Genomic DNA, 17,658 nt, shown 5'->3' on the forward strand with positions numbered 1-17,658 from the left:
TGTATATACATACATACATACAAATATGTACAGATATACATACATACATATATACATACATGTATATACATACATACATACATACATACATACATACATACATACATACATACATACATACATACATACATACATACATACGCATATACATACATGTATATACATACATACAAACATGTGTATACTGTACATACATATATACCTACATACATAACTACATACATGTATATACATACATACATACATACATACATACATACATACATACATACAAACATGTATATACATACATACATACAAATATGTACAGATATACATACATACATATATACATACATACTTATATACCTACATACATAACTACATACATGTATATACATACATACAAACATGTATATACATACATGTATATACATACATACATACAAATATGTACAGATATACATACATACATATATACATACATGTATATACATACATACATACATACATACGCATATACATACATACATGTATATACATACATACATACAAACATGTATATACTGTACATACATATATACCTACATACATAACTACATACATGTATATACATACATACATACAAACATGTATATACATACATACAAATATGTACAGATATACATACATACATATATACATTCATGTATATACATACATACATACATACGCATATACATACATGTATATACATACATACAAACATGTATATACTGTACATACATATATACCTACATACATAACTACATACATGTATATACATACATACATACATACATACAAACATGTATATACATACATACATACAAATATGTACAGATATACATACATACATACATACATACATGTATATACATACATTAGCGTTTTGCACAAGGTGGAAATTTTTGGGGGGCAAAATGTGTATTTCTGACAGAAGAAATTGACCAATCCCAGGAAGATATCAGGCAGTTGTTTATGAAAGACTACGACCAATCCTAACTCTCCTCGCATTTCTGTCAACAGAAGTCAAGAAAACAAGATCCAACGCGTTGGACCGAAGCCCTTGGCCTCGCTCCAGCTATCCAAGGTAATTGCCCTTGACATGATGTCAAGAAGAAATGCTCCGCATACATCTGTTACTGGTCAGGGAGGGAAAAGCCAACTTCAGACCCCCCACCCGCCCCCTCAAACACGGCACTGCGCTCCAAGGCCGTGCAGACAGCGTGACCTCAGAACAGCCCTCCATTATACAGAAACGCTCGCTCGGAATGTTTGTCGCAAAGCTTTCTTTGAATTGAGAAGATCGTGCCTCCGCGACCGGAGTGGAAACACGATCCCTTTACGATCCCCCCCTCCCCTACCAGCCGCCACCTGTTGCGAACCCCTCTCCCCCTTCTTATGAAACAGCCTGTTTTAAGTCAGCATCGTCGGATGATTTATTTCCTTTCCCGCGGAAGAAACGGCCCCTAGCAGTCCCCTATAGGGCAGGAAGACGTCCATATGTGCTGTGGTTGCAGTCTATAATAAACCGCTAATGGAGGCCTTTGTCCTCTCCCGGCTTCAAGCATGGCACATGTGATAGATCATGGGTGTCCTAACTTTTGGCCAGCGAGGGCCGGGTGCAGAAAAAATTAAGTCGATGCATTTTTTTTTTTTTTTTTACACGAATGAAACTAAAACAGGGGTGTCAAACTCGTTTTTAGTGGGGGGCCCCATTCTAGTTGGGAGGGCCGCTTGTAACGGGTAATATTTATAATACGGTTAAACGGTATACCAGTATTAGTATAGTACAAATGAATACTAATGAATCATATTCGGTACTATACCGCCTCTAAAAAGTTAAAATCAGCTTTGAGTAATGACAAATAAGGAAGCAACGTCACACAAAAGTTTGCAACACAGCAATATTTACTCCTATACTGTCTCTAAAAAGTATCGGCCCTCCCCTTTTTTCAACAGGAATGACGGCGCGATACTAATGAATCATATTCGGTACTATACCGCCTCTAAAAAGTACCGTCGTGACATTGCTGGTTTTTACGAGCAGAGGAGTACTTACAAGCAGACACAGTGTGTAGACAGAAAAGGGAGAACGGACGCATTTCCGTCTAAAAATTGACGATAAAGGTGAAGTTATAACACTGCAACGCCCTCAGGAAGAGGTGCTTTAAGACTAACGTCCATCCGCAGTCGGCAGTGTTTTAGCTACTTCTAAATCACTAATCCTGGCCTCCGTGGCGACAAATAAAGTAGGTTTCTTACAAGTATCGTTATCACTGGAGGACGAGGACTAGCTAAACATGCTTCACTACACACAGTAAGAGGATACAATAGCTCACCGGCATCACTGCAAACAAACGCTAGCACCCCTGAATGTAAACAAATGCCATGGGTGGATCTACACCTGACATCCACTGTAATGATACCAAGTACAAGAGCGTATCTAGTCGATACTACTACGATACAGCTTGTTTCCTTTTTTCTTTTTAAATTCATATAATCTTCATAAACTCAGGAAATACGTCCCTGGACACACACGGACTTTGAATATGACCAATGTATGATACTGTAACTACTTGGTATCGGATTGATACCTAAATTTGTGGTATCATCCAAAACTAATTTAAAGTATCCAAACAACAGAAGAATACGTTTTTAACAGAAGTGTAGATAAAACATGTTAAAACAGAGAAATAAGCAGATATTAACAGTAAATGAACAAGTAGATTAATAATGCATTTTTACAGTTTGTCCTTAATAATGTAGACAAAACAATAGAATGATAAATGACACAATATGTTACTGCTTACGTCAGCAGACTAATTAGGAGCCTTTGTGTGTTTACTTTCTAATAAAAGACAAGTTGTCTAGTATGTTCACTATTTTATTTAAGTACTAAATTGCAATAATAAACATATGTTTAATGAACCCTAAGATTTGTTGTTAAAATACAGGCAATAATGCCATTTTTTGTGGTCCCCTTTATCTAGAAAAGTGTCGAAAAGTATCGAAATACATTTTGGTACCGGTACCAAAATATTGGTATGGGGACAACCCTAGTGTCGTAGCTAACCAAGCAAATTAGTGTCACGTGTAATCCAACGCCCTTGGGATATATTTATTTTCTTCACTTTGATTTCACGATAAGAAACTCTCAGCTCAGTCGACAGAATTTTACCGTAAAAAAACAGTGATACTGATCGACAGTTTACAGTAACACACTGTAAAAACGACAACCGTATATTTTACGGTAAAACATTCAGCTCAGTCACCGGAATGTCACTGTCAAAATAAAAGTGGGTACCATTTTCCCAATTTTAGTATTGCACTGTAAAAATGACGGTTGTAGATTTGAAAAAAAAAACAAAAAAACTGTCAGCTCAATCTCCAGAATTTTATCGTAAAAATGACAGTGGTACCGAGTTTTAATTTACAGTAATGTACTGTAAAAACAACAACTGTGGATTTTACGGTAAAAAACAGAGCTCAATGACCATTACTTTATCATAAAAATAACAGTTGTATTGTTTTTTGTAATTTTATTTACAGCAATGCACTGTAGAAACAACAACCGTAGAACTTACGGTACAAAAAAACCCGGCAATTCAGTCTACATAATTTTTTTTGTAAAAATAACAATGGTACACAGTTTAAATTTAATGTAGTGTAAAACAACTGTAGATTTTATGATAAACTGGGAGCTGAGACCAGAATTTTACCATAAAAATAACAGTTGCATTGTTTTTTAAATTTACAGCAATGCACTGTAAAAACAACGATCATAGAACTTACGGTGAAACAAAACAAACCAAAAAAATGGTAACTCAGTAACCACATTTTAATCGTAAAAATGACAGTGGTACCGAGTTTCAACTTACAGTAATGTACTGTAAAAACAACAACTGCAGAAATTACAGTAAAAAAACTGGCAACTCAATCTCCAGAATTTTATCATAAAAATTACAGTGGTGCCGATTTTCAGTTTACAGTAATGTACTGTAAAAACATCGATCATAGAACTTACGGTGAAAAAAAAAAAAGGCTACTCAGTAACCACATTTTAATCGTAAAAATGCCAGTGGTACTGAGTTTCAATTTACAGTAATGTTCTGTAAAAACAACAACTGTGGATTTTCCGATAAAAACTGAGAACTCAGTGACCAGAATTTTAACATAAAAATAAGTTGCTCTGTTTTTAAAATTTACAGCAATGCACTGTAAAACAACAACTGTAGAACTTACGGTAAAAAAATCCTGGCAATTAGGCCGACAGAATTTTATCGTAAAAATAACAATGGTAGACAGTTTCAATTTACAGTAATTTACTGTAAAACAACTTTAAATTTTATGATAAACTGGGAGCTGAGACCAGAATTTAACCATAGAAATAACAGTTGTATTGTTTTTGTTTTTAATTACAGTAATACACCGTAGATTTTACAGTAAAACTTTTTCATCGTAAAAATGACAGTGGTACCGAGTTTTAATTTACAGTAATGTACTGTAAAAACAACAACTGTGGATTTTACGGTAAAAAACAGAGCTCAATGACCATTACTTTATCATAAAAATAACAGTTGTATTGTTTTTTGTAATTTTATTTACAGCAATGCCCTGTAGAAACAACAACCGTAGAACTTACGGTACAAAAAAAACGGCAATTCAGTCTACATAATTTTTTTTGTAAAAATAACAATGGTACACAGTTTAAATTTAATGTAGTGTAAAACAACTGTAGATTTTATGATAAACTGGGAGCTGAGACCAGAATTTTACCATAAAAATAACAGTTGCATTGTTTTTTAAATTTACAGCAATGCACTGTAAAAACAACGATCATAGAACTTACGGTGAAACAAAACAAACCAAAAAAATGGTAACTCAGTAACCACATTTTAATCGTAAAAATGACAGTGGTACCGAGTTTCAACTTACAGTAATGTACCACATTTTAATCGTAAAAATGACAGTGGTACTGAGTTTCAACTTACAGTAATGTACTGTAAAAACAACAACTGCAGAAATTACAGTAAAAAAACTGGCAACTCAATCTCCAGAATTTTATCATAAAAATTACAGTGGTGCCGATTTTCAGTTTACAGTAATGTACTGTAAAAACATCGATCATAGAACTTACGGTGAAAAAAAAAAAAGGCTACTCAGTAACCACATTTTAATCGTAAAAATGCCAGTGGTACTGAGTTTCAATTTACAGTAATGTTCTGTAAAAACAACAACTGTGGATTTTCCGATAAAAACTGAGAACTCAGTGACCAGAATTTTAACATAAAAATAAGTTGCTCTGTTTTTAAAATTTACAGCAATGCACTGTAAAACAACAACTGTAGAACCTACGGTAAAAAAACCCTGGCAATTAGGCCGACAGAATTTTATCGTAAAAATAACAATGGTAGACAGTTTCAATTTACAGTAATTTACTGTAAAACAACTTTAAATTTTATGATAAACTGGGAGCTGAGACCAGAATTTAACCATAGAAATAACAGTTGTATTGTTTTTGTTTTTAATTACAGTAATACACCGTAGATTTTACGGTAAAACTTTTTCATCGTAAAAATGACAGTGGTACCGAGTTTCAATTTACAGTAATGTACTGTAAAAACAACAACTGTGTATTTTACGGTAAAAAACTAAAAGCTCAGTGACCAGGATTTTACCATAAAAATAACAGTTGCACTGTTTTTCAAATTTACAGTAATGCACTGTAAATACAACAACCGCAGCACTTACAGTAAACAACTGGCAACTCAATCTCCAGAGTTTTATCGTAAAAATTACAGTAGTACCGATTTTCAATTTTGTTATGTACCGTAAAAACCACAACTGTGGATTTTACAGTAAAAAACAGAGCTCAGTGACCAGAATTTTACCATAAAAATAACAGTTGCACTGTTTTTCTAATTTACAGCAATGCACTGTAAAAACAACGATCATAGAACTTACGGTGAAAAAAAACAAACTCAGTAACCACATTTTAATCGTAAAAATGCCAGTGGTTCTGAGTTTCAATTTACAGTAATGCACTGTAAAAACAACAACGGCAGGACTTACAGTAAAAAACTGGCAACTCAATCTCCAAAGTTTTATCGTAAAAATTACAGTGGTACCGATTTTCAGTTTACAGTAATGTACTGTAAAAACAACAACTGTGGATTTTACAGTAAAAACAGAGCTCAGTGACCAGATTTTACCATACATTTTTTTTTAAATGTACAGCAATGCACTGTAAAAACAACAACCGTAGAATTTACGGTAAAAAAAATAACTGGCAGTTCAGCCGAAAATTTTTTATCGCAAACATTTTTTAAATTTACAGTAATGTACTGTAAAACAACTGCAGATTTTATGATAAACTGGTAGCTCAGTGAGCAGACGTTTACAATGAAAATAACAGTGATACTGTTTTTCAATTTAAAGTAATGCACTGTAAAAGCAACAACAACTGTATATTTTACGGTAAAAAACTGGGAGCTGAGTGACCAAAATTTTTTTACGCTAAAATAACTAGTACTGATTTACAGTAATTCAGAGTAAAAACCAGTGTACACTTTATGGTGTTTTGCCGTAAAATCTTCATAAATGATTGTTACTGCACCAACTAAAACCTTTTTGGGGGCTTGCGCAAAGTCAAAAATGTTGACGTGTTTATTGTGACGGAACGCACGGAAATCATCAAAGAGGTCGTCGGCCATATCGCTTTTTAGCTCTCATTTTTGGGAGCGCGTGGGCCGGTTTTCGTATCGTTCCAATGCGGGGTGTGTTTAATTTGTCCGTAAAATGTGTCGCGGGCCACAGTTTGGACACCCCTGTGACGGATGCTGCTGAAAATGCAAGACAAAAAACAATGAAAACAATGATAATGAAATATGTCGGGAGAGAATGTAATGAAAAGTTCCCAAAGGGAGGGAGATTCTGATACTTTACAAATGGTTACCGCCCGAGCTCGTTCTTGTTGTCTTCCACTCCCAGGGCTGTGAACTCATAGGCTGACATTCCTCCAGCAATTCCTCGACTATTTTCTGTTTTTTTTTTTTTTTTTTACCGTTTCCTCCCCTAACCCTTTCCTCGCTAAAGGTCGTTTCCTCCCACCTCTGTCACTGCTGGCGCGGCCCCTCCTCCCTCCTCCCCGCCCCCCACCCTTCCAGCGCTCCCACTGAAATATGGCGGAGGTGGGGGGGGGGGGGGGAATGTGAAATATGACAAGTGCAAACAAAACAAGGAAGATTACAATTTGTGCTGTCAAGAGACTGAAAAGAAAGAAGTAATATCTGTAATTAATGAGCCTATTATAGTTCATCTACGCTGAAAAAAAAACTCTTAACTCGAGATATTTATAATTCATTATAATTCCTTATTATAAAGATAGCTGAATGAAACGTAATTTGTATTTAACAGATTTGAATTGATACAGTCTGTATATGTATTTATACATATTATATATATATATGTATATATATATATATATGTACACATAAATACATATACATATATACATACATATATTGACAAATAGATATACATACATATATACATACATTCTTAGACTTAGACTTCCTTTTTATACATACATATATAAATACATACATATATAGATATACATACATACACATATACATATATACATACATGTATGTAAATACAGATATACATACATTCATACATCAGAATCAGAATCAGCTTTATTGTCATTACGCAAGGTAACGAGATTGAGGCCATTCCATACAGTGCGATGTGTGCATGCTAGAAAAACAATGTGCAAATATATAAAAATTTAAAAAATGTAGAAGTGCAATGAATATGGTGTGAAATGAATATATACATGAAAAAACAAAACAAAAACAGGGTGGTTGGTGGAATGGGTTATTGCACCGAAGAGAAGGCAGTTATGAGGGACAATGGAGATACAGTATATACGTACATACATGTATATATACATACATATACATAGATATACATACATACATAGATATACATACATATATACATACATACAGATGCATACATATATACATATATATATATGTAAATACATATATTGACAAATATATACATACATGTGCATACATACATACATACATATATCGATATAGATACATCTATACATACATATATAAATACATACATATATCGATATAGATACATATATACATACATACATGCATATATACATTTATACAGTATATATATACATACATACATTTATATACATACAGATATACATACATATACATAGATATACATACATACATACACATACATATATATATATATATATACATACATAGATATACATACATATGTATGTATGTATATATATATATGTATAAACTGTATATATAAATACATATATACATACATATACATGTATGTATATATATGCATGTATGTATATATGTATGTATATCTATGTATGCATGTATGTATGTGTGTTATATTTATAACACACTTTACATTTCTGGGCTCTCAAGGTGCTAAGTGCAAATTGTCTCCAATCCAGTTAACAACAACAGCTTATGTCAGTGAACGAGTAGGAGGCACGCAGAAGTAAAACATTAGCATTATGTGAAACGTTTGCAGGCTAGGTTTGCTGCCCGTGTAATCAGTGCCTATAAAGGCGTGGTTGACGTGCGGACTCCTGGAGACCCAAAATCTTCCAAAAATGGTCACAAAGGGATTATTGGAGCTGTTGGAATGAGCCCAATAGGATCTGTTGTGAGGGAGGCGGCGTCCAAAAGTGTTGCAATGTTTTGTTTTTATCCGCCGCTAACTGATTTGTCCACATTATATTTCAAGCCTCAGCCGAGCCAACATGACAGAATGAGAGAAAACATTTTTTTGGGAGGTTTCACATGCCGGCGTCATTTTTTTTTAACCAGCATTAGGCTCTTGGTATTGACACGCTGAGAGCCTACGTCTATTTTGGACAGCGGAATGAATATTATCTCAAAGTATTTCATGTATTTTCCAGTATCCACCAGTCTAAAAAGGAGCTGGTGTTTATTAACGCCCGGCATGTTTGCCACCCGCGTGCAAACGCGGGTACGCGACCCCCTCGGGAAATGTGTTTAATGAGAACCGTGTCAACGTTTCCGTTCTTTGAATTTCTTCATCAGCATTAGTGGACGGCCACTTGTGTTGTTATTTTCGTTATCTTTGCCTTCGTCTTGACTTTGCTTCGTTGTCTTATAGAACAGGCTGACTATGGGACTTACTAGTACTAAAGGTGTCAAATATAAGTACTATTTGTAGTTGTTAGAGTACGTATATATATTTTTTGCTAGCATCTCTTATATTAGCATGCTTACGTTTTATGCTAGCTTTTTTTGCTACTTTCTATGTCTACACCAACAAATACTGCATTTTGGTATTACTTCTTACCCAGTCAAGTGCTAGCTTCTTGACTTTGACTTTAGCGTGCTAGTAGGCTAATATTAGTTATATTAGTAACATTAGTTACCAGTAGGCAGAGGTGGGTACAGTAGGCAGAAATTGTACTCAAGTAAGAGTACTAGGGGTGTGGGAAAAAATCGATTTGAATTCAAATCGCGATTCTCACGTTGTGTGATTCAGAATCGATTCTCATTTTTAAAAGAAATCGATTTTTATTTTATTAATTTTTTTTAAATTTTTTTTAGAATTTTTTATTTTTATTTTTTTTAATTAATCAATCCAACAAAACAATACACAGCAATACCATAACAATGCAATCAAATTCCAAAACCAAACCCGACCCAGCAACACTCAGAACTGCAATAAACAGAGCAATTGAGAGGAGACACAAACACGACACAGAACAAACCAAAAGTAGTGAAACAAAAATGAATATTATCAACAACAGTATCAATATTAGTTACGATTTCAACAAAGCAGTGATTAAAAATCCCTCATTGACATTATCATTAGACATTTATAAAAATAAACAATAGTGTCACAGTGGCTTACACTTGCATCACATCTCATAAGCTTGACAACACACTGTGTCCAATATTTTCACAAAGATAAAATAAGTCATGTTTTTGGTTCATTTAATAGTTAAAACAAATGTACATTATTGCAATCAGTTGATAAAACATTGTCCTTTACAATTATAAAAGCTTTTTACAAAAATCTACTACTCAGCTTGCATGTCAGCAGACTGGGGTAGATCCTGCTGAAATCCTATGTTTTGAATGAATAGAGAATTGTTTTGAATCGGGAAAAAAAATCGTTTTTGAATCGAGAATCGTGTTGAATTGAAAAAAAAAAAATCGATTTTGAATCGAATCGTGACCCCAAGAATCGATATGGAATCGAAACGTGGGACACCCAAAGATTCACAGCCCTAAAGAGTAGACTTAGACTTCCTTTTTATTGTCATTCAAATTTTAACTTTACAGCACAGATAAGAACAAAATGTCATTACATAAGCTCATGGTAGTGCAGGATAAAAAAGCAATAAGGTGCATATATAAATAAATAAATATATATAAAAAATATATAAATATATATATAAAATAAATAAATATATATTTATAAATAAATAAAAGTACTGTTACTTTAGAGATTTATTACTCAAGTAAAAGTAAGGAGTAGTCTCCCAAATATTTACTTGAGTAAAAGTAAAAAGTATGTTGTGAAAAAACTACTCAAGTGCTGAGTAACTGATGAGTAACCTGTTCGTTTAATGATGACGGCAACAAATAATGCACAAAAACATAAAAATAGCAATGAGCAAATTCAGAGCCAAGAATGTCTCTTAAGCAACTAAAACAATAATATATATTAAATAATAATACATTAACAAAAAAAAAAAATTAAGGCAAATTGAGCCACAATAACTTAATAATATGACAATGACAATAAGTGGATTGATTGGTTTAACCCTTGTGTAATGTTCATATTGTTGTTACTCAGCCAGCGTTTGTGGGTCTGATGGACCCGTTGCATTTTGTGGCTTTTAATGCCTCACAATCAAACACTTTTATGTTAAAATACTGAACAGATGTTTATTGGGCTAAGGTAAAAATAATAATTAAGGCAAATTGAGCCACAATAACTTAATAGGCTCAGTAGGCAGAGATTACAAAGGAAAATAACAAGTTAGCCTTTACGCAAACCATAAATTGATGGGTGTGGGCTGCACGGTGCATCTGGGAACACACTGTGCACTTCTGATTGGTGTTTCTATGCATGCGTGTGTGTGTGTGTGTGTGTGTCTTTGTCTGTCTCTCTATGAGGCTGCAGTGTGTTAATAAATGTCCCCACACGATGTACATTTGACAGTGATTCATAGCAGGGAAGCTAACATCAGCCTACGGTGACAGCCAAAATATCTACTAACGTTACTTACCGCGATGTGCTTCCTCAAATTTGACGTTGAGTTCATGTAAGCTTAAGCTTGTTGCCGCTGAAACTTTATGTGCAGTTAATCACGTGAACGCCTGGCTCTGTTTGATTGGTGAAACAGTCAAACATCACCAGTGACTGCATTTGATTGGTGAAACGGAGTCAAACGTCACCAGTGACTGTATTTGATTGGTGAAACGCAGGCATGCGATAGATCCTACTTTGAAGGTCTGTCTGACAAACCAAAACAAACAAAGCGTGCATTAACAGATCGATAAAAATCAGTAGTGAGTAGCGAGCTGACTGTAGATAAAGGGAGCGGAGTAAAAGTAGCATTCCTTCTCTATAAATATACTCAAGTAAAAGTAAAAGTATGTTGCATTAAAACTACTCTTAGAAGTACAATTTATCCCAAAAGTTACTCAAGTATATGTAACGGAGTAAATGTAGTGCGTTACTACCCACCTCTGCCAGTAGGGAAATTACTTTGAACATTTTTTATTTTGGGCCTGCTGCAATGCAAGCACCCATTCACATGCTGCTAAGCAGCAGTGAATAAATTGGCCTCGAACTCGACCATTTTTCCATTTATCGGAAATCTGAGAATGCCGGAACGTTCCTCAAAGTCTTGAGGCGCTCACGGTTTTTACGAAAAGTCGATATTTCTAAGCGTTTGCCCACAATCAGACATTGTTCGGAATGAAGTTTTTCAACAAATCCCACATAAACTGCTGTGTCATTGTGTAATGGTGGCAGGTTCATCTAATTACATGAAGTCACGTGACAGCCCCTCCCCTCAGGTGTTTGTACAGGGCCGTAACTAACAGTTCAATGGGCACACAACATAGAAAGACAACAGGGCCCCCCCAGTACAAAAATCATGTTTTTATTCTATCTGCGTTGGTGTCGAACAAGTATGCTAGCACGTTAACCGCTTGCATACTTGTCAGAACGTTAGCATGCTAGCTTTTTTTTCTTCTTTAGCATCTCTTAAATTAGCATGCTAATGTTTTATGCTAGCTTTTTTTTGCTACTTTCTATGTCTACACCAACAAATACTGCATTTTGGTATTTCTTCTTACCCAGTCATTACGTTAGCATGCTATTATGCTAATATTAGCGAGACAACTTTTCCAGCTAATATTACAGTTTTTTCTCTAATTCTGCAGCCATACATACACCTTACAGTCATATAATTTGGTACGTGACACTTGTTGATTGTTAGCATGCTAGCACGCTAACATTAAAGTGCTAACTTTTTTTTGGCAAATTTTACACTTTTTTTCTCTAGTTCCGCAGCCATACACCTTAGAGTCATATAACTTGATGTGTGAAACAAGCTACCTGTTAGCATGTTTACGTTAGCATGCTAACAGTAAAGTGCTAGCTTTTTGAGCTAATTTTGCAACCGTTTACCCTAGAGTCATATAACTTGGCATGTGACACCTGTTAACTGCTAGCATGCTAGCATACTAACATTAACATGCTAACCTTTTAGCTAACTTTACAGGTTTTTTTTTCTAATTAAACAGCCATACACCTTGCATTCATATAACTTGGTATGTGACACTTGTTAAATGTTAGCATGCTAATGTTACTATGCTAGCACACGAACATTAAAGTGCTAACTTTTTGCGCGCGCATATTTTACACTTTTTTCTCAAATTCCGCAGCTATACACCTTATAGTCATATAACTTTGTATGTGAAACATGCTAACTGTTAGAATATTAACATTAAATAAGTTGTTGTTTTTACCCCTTCTTCTGGAGACATTACTAGTTTTATTACTAGTTTACCTCTTCTTCTGCAGACATTACTTGTTGTATTACTAGTTTACCTCTTCTTCTGCAGAAATTACTAGTTTTATTAGTCTTTACCTCTTCTTCTGCAGACATTACTAGTTGAATTACTAGTTTACCTCTTCTTCTGCAGACATGACTAGTTTTATTACTAGTTTACCTCTTCTTCTGCAGACATTACTGGTTTTATTACTAGTTTACCTCTTCTTCTGCAGACATTACTAGTTTTATTAGTCTTTATCTCTTCTGCAGACATTACTAGTTTTATTACTAGTTTACCTGTTCTTCTGCAGACATTGCTGGTTGTATTACTAGTTTACCTCTTCTTCTGCAGACATTACTAGTTGTATTAGTCTTTACCTCTTCTTCTGCAGACATTACTAGTTTTATTACTAGCTTACCTCTTCTTCTGCAGACATTACTAGTTTTATTACTAGTTTACCTCTTCTTCTGCAGACATTACTAGTTTTATTAGTATTTACCTCTTCTTCTGCATACATTACTACTTTTATTACTAGTTTACCTCTTCTTCTGCAGACATTACTAGTTTTATTAGTCTTTACCTCTTCTTCTGCAGACATTACTAGTTTTATTACTAGTTTACCTCTTCTTCTGCAGACATTACTACTTTTATTACTAGTTTACCTCTTCTTCTGCAGACATTACTGGTTTTATTACTAGTTTACCTCTTCTTCTGCAGACATTACTAGTTTTATTAGTCTTTATCTCTTCTTCTGCAGACATTACTAGTTTTATTACTAGTTTACCTGTTCTTCTGCAGACATTGCTGGTTGTATTACTAGTTTACCTCTTCTTCTGCAGACATTACTAGTTGTATTAGTCTTTACCTCTTCTTCTGCAGACATTACTAGTTTTATTACTAGTTTACCTCTTCTTCTGCAGACATTACTAGTTTTATTACTAGTTTACCTCTTCTTCTGCAGACATTACTAGTTTTATTAGTATTTACCTCTTCTTCTGCATACATTACTACTTTTATTACTAGTTTACCTCTTCTTCTGCAGACATTACTAGTTTTATTAGTCTTTACCTCTTCTTCTGCAGACATTACTAGTTTTATTACTAGTTTACCTCTTCTTCTGCAGACATTACTACTTTTATTACTAGTTTACCTCTTCTTCTGCAGACATTACTGGTTTTATTACTAGTTTACCTCTTCTGCAGACATTACTAGTTTTATTAGTCTTTATCTCTTCTTCTGCAGACATTACTAGTTTTATTACTAGTTTACCTCTTCTTCTGCAGACATTACTAGTTGTATTAGTCTTTACCTCTTCTTCTGCAGACATTACTAGTTTTATTACTAGTTTACCTCTTCTTCTGCAGACATTACTAGTTTTATTACTAGTTTACCTCTTCTTCTGCAGACATTACTAGTTTTATTACTAGTTTACCTCTTCTTCTGCAGACATTACTAGTTTTATTAGTATTTACCTCTTCTTCTGCATATATATATATATATATATATATATATATATATATATATATATATATATATATATATATATATATATTTATATGTATATATATATATATATATATGTATATATAACATTTTCCAAGAAAAATGTCAATCAAAATTTTTTATGCCCAAATGTGGATATTAACAAAGACATGAAGTGAAGTGAATTATATTTATATAGCGCTTTTCTCTAGTGACTCAAAGCGCTTTACATAGTGAACCCCAATATCTAAGTTACATTTAAACCAGTGTGGGTGGCACTAGGAGCAGGTGGGTAAAGTGTCTTGCCCAAGGACACAACAGCACTGACTAGGATAGCGGAAGCGGGGATCGAACCTGCAACCCTCAAATTGTTGGCACGGCCGCTGTACCAACCGAGTTATACCGCCCAGATGCAGAAGTTAGCTGCTGTATTACAAAACCAATTAAAACAAAAACAAAGTAAAACTACTCACCTATATTGAAATGAAAAGGGACACAATTAAAGATAGCATGTCAAATCTTAACAGATTCCAACATTTCTGCCATTCTAATTCATTGCCATTCGCCTCGACCGTCACTACGCTTTAGCTCAACGGCAGCTAGCGAGCAAGCTAGAGTTATCCACCAAGCTTCTGGTCTCCAGAATCCAAACGTGACTTTTTGATAAAAAAACAACAACAAAAAAACAACAACAACTACAAAGCAATGAGGTTAGTTCAACAGCTGGGTTTTGTCAACCGGGAAAAAGCAACAAGTGGCCATCTTGTCCATGAGCATGTGTGCTAACTTAGCAGCGACAGTGCTAGCCGACTTTTCTTTGTCATACAACAACTCTGCACTTCTGTTGTCATTTGAATAAGTATGTATTGTCATCAAAACACTACTTTTATGTCTAAGTTATTTATGTTTATGTATTTATGTTATTCACATGTGGATAATGCTGTATAATAGACTGTATTTATATTATTCACATGTGAATAATGTTGTATAATAGACTGTATTTATATTAATCACATGTGAATAATGTTGTATAATAGACTGTATTTATATTATTCACATGTGAATAATGCTGTATAATAGACTGTATTTATATTATTCACATGTGAATAATGCTGAATAATAATAGACTGTATTTATGTTATTCACATGTGAATAATGCTGTATAATAGACTGTATTTATATTATTCACATGTGAATAATACTGTATAATAGACTGTATTTATGTTATTCACATGTGAATAATACTGTATAATAGACTGTATTTATGTTATTCACATGTGAATAATGCTGTATAATAGACTGTATTTATATTATTCACATGTGAATAATGCTGTATAATAGACTGTATTTATATTATTCACATGTGAATAATGCTGTATAATAGACTGTATTTATATTATTCACATGTGAATAATACTGTATAATAGACTGTATTTATGTTATTCACATGTGAATAATGCTGTATAATAGACTGTATTTATATTATTCACATGTTAATAATGCTGTATGATAGACTGTATTTATATAATTCACATGTAAAAATACCCAAGTGTTTATTGTCTATTGTGAGCCAACTGTGGTGCTGAATTTCCCCTAGGGATCAATAGTAAAGTACTTTCTATTCTATTCTATTCTATTAATTAACATCTGTGCATAGTGATGATATGGTAGATTTTCATTCTGTTTTCATTCGAATTTAGAAACACAAATACAGGAAAACATCTGAAAACAGTTGCTTATTTTATTCTTTTGATTTAGCTGTAAAAAGAATTATAGAAAAATGAGCTCACCATTTATTTGTATTGCTCCAAAACATGCATCTAATTAAATTCCTGTTCGAGTTAAATAGCATAAAATCGTTTCACAGGAAACCCCCCCCCCAGAATTTTAGCATTAGTTTACTATGTTGGTAAATAAAAATGTTTTTTTTTTTTTTTTTTTTAAAAGTTGGCGACCTCAAGCAGGACGGAGGTCTGTTAAATACATATATTTATTTTCATTCTATTATATCAGGCAGGAACTATTTCTAATTAGTTAAAAAATTAATATTTTTTTCTTATTTTCATCACAAATTATTGAAATAAATATTTTTCCTTCATACTCAAATTGCGCTACCCGGTTTGCTGACTGTTGTAAACAAATTTTCGCGAAGTAGAATTATTATTATTGAATCAAATATTTTTATAGGTAGAGAATAAAAAAAGTGTGCTCGCCAATGTACAGAAGTGTTATTGACAAGGCAGGAGGTGACGATGAAGTGCATCAAAAAGTTATTCAGCCCAAAGCTGGTCAATTTGATAGCGGCGGTGGAGATAGCGCCAAGATTAAGCAGCGATGTTGTCACCCTTAACTCAAAAACAGAAGTCTCCGCTTGGTGACAATCTTTATCCACTGCTACAACATGATAATAGAAAACAAGTCTGCACTGTAGTACAGTACAAATAACACATCAATAAGACTTGTTTTAACACTAAATGTAGGCCAAATATATTTAGAATACGCTTTGAAGAATACATTTAAAATGACTGTAATACTTATTTAGCCAAGTGTTGATCATACGCACAGTTTAATCTTTTTGAGGCTGCAAACAGTGAGGCTGTGGTGTGTGTGTGGCCGTTCAATAAGTGTTTTGGTAATTTGCTAGTTTATTCAACAGCATGTTCATGGTCAGGGACTGTTGAAATATTGTGACCGATATTCCGTGAGAAAAAGAATGTGCACGATCGTATTATCAGACTTTCCGCCGTCTGTTGATGATTGTCTCTATTGTTCTATAAAGAATTGTGAATTTTAAATTATTGGCTCCACACTGTAAAATGATAAAAAAGCAAAATATGCTCAATCCTTGCCTATGCAAAGTGTCTTTTATTGTACAATATTTTTTAGATACAAACCCCAAAACCAGTGAAGTTGGCACCTTGTGTAATTCGTAAATAAAAACAGAATACAAAGATTTGCAAATTCTTTTCAACTTATATTCAATTGAATAGACTGCAAAGAAAAGATATTTAATGTTCCAACTGAGAAACTTTACTTTTTTTTT

At 33.8% G+C, this 17,658-nt stretch overlaps 1 protein-coding gene across 1 annotated transcript in view; it reads left to right on the plus strand.

The window, feature by feature from the left end:
- The window catches only part of ahnak (AHNAK nucleoprotein), a 64,253-nt gene that overhangs the window by 21,946 nt on the left and 24,649 nt on the right, over positions 1 to 17,658 (plus strand). The window contains exon 2 of the mRNA XM_061930667.2: positions 1,027 to 1,090. The gene's annotated coding sequence lies outside the window, so the exon portion shown is untranslated. The remainder of the gene's footprint in view (positions 1 to 1,026; positions 1,091 to 17,658) is intronic.

The sequence above is a fragment of the Nerophis lumbriciformis genome, linkage group LG36 (assembly GCF_033978685.3).
Source record: "Nerophis lumbriciformis linkage group LG36, RoL_Nlum_v2.1, whole genome shotgun sequence".
Lineage (NCBI taxonomy): Eukaryota > Metazoa > Chordata > Actinopteri > Syngnathiformes > Syngnathidae > Nerophis > Nerophis lumbriciformis.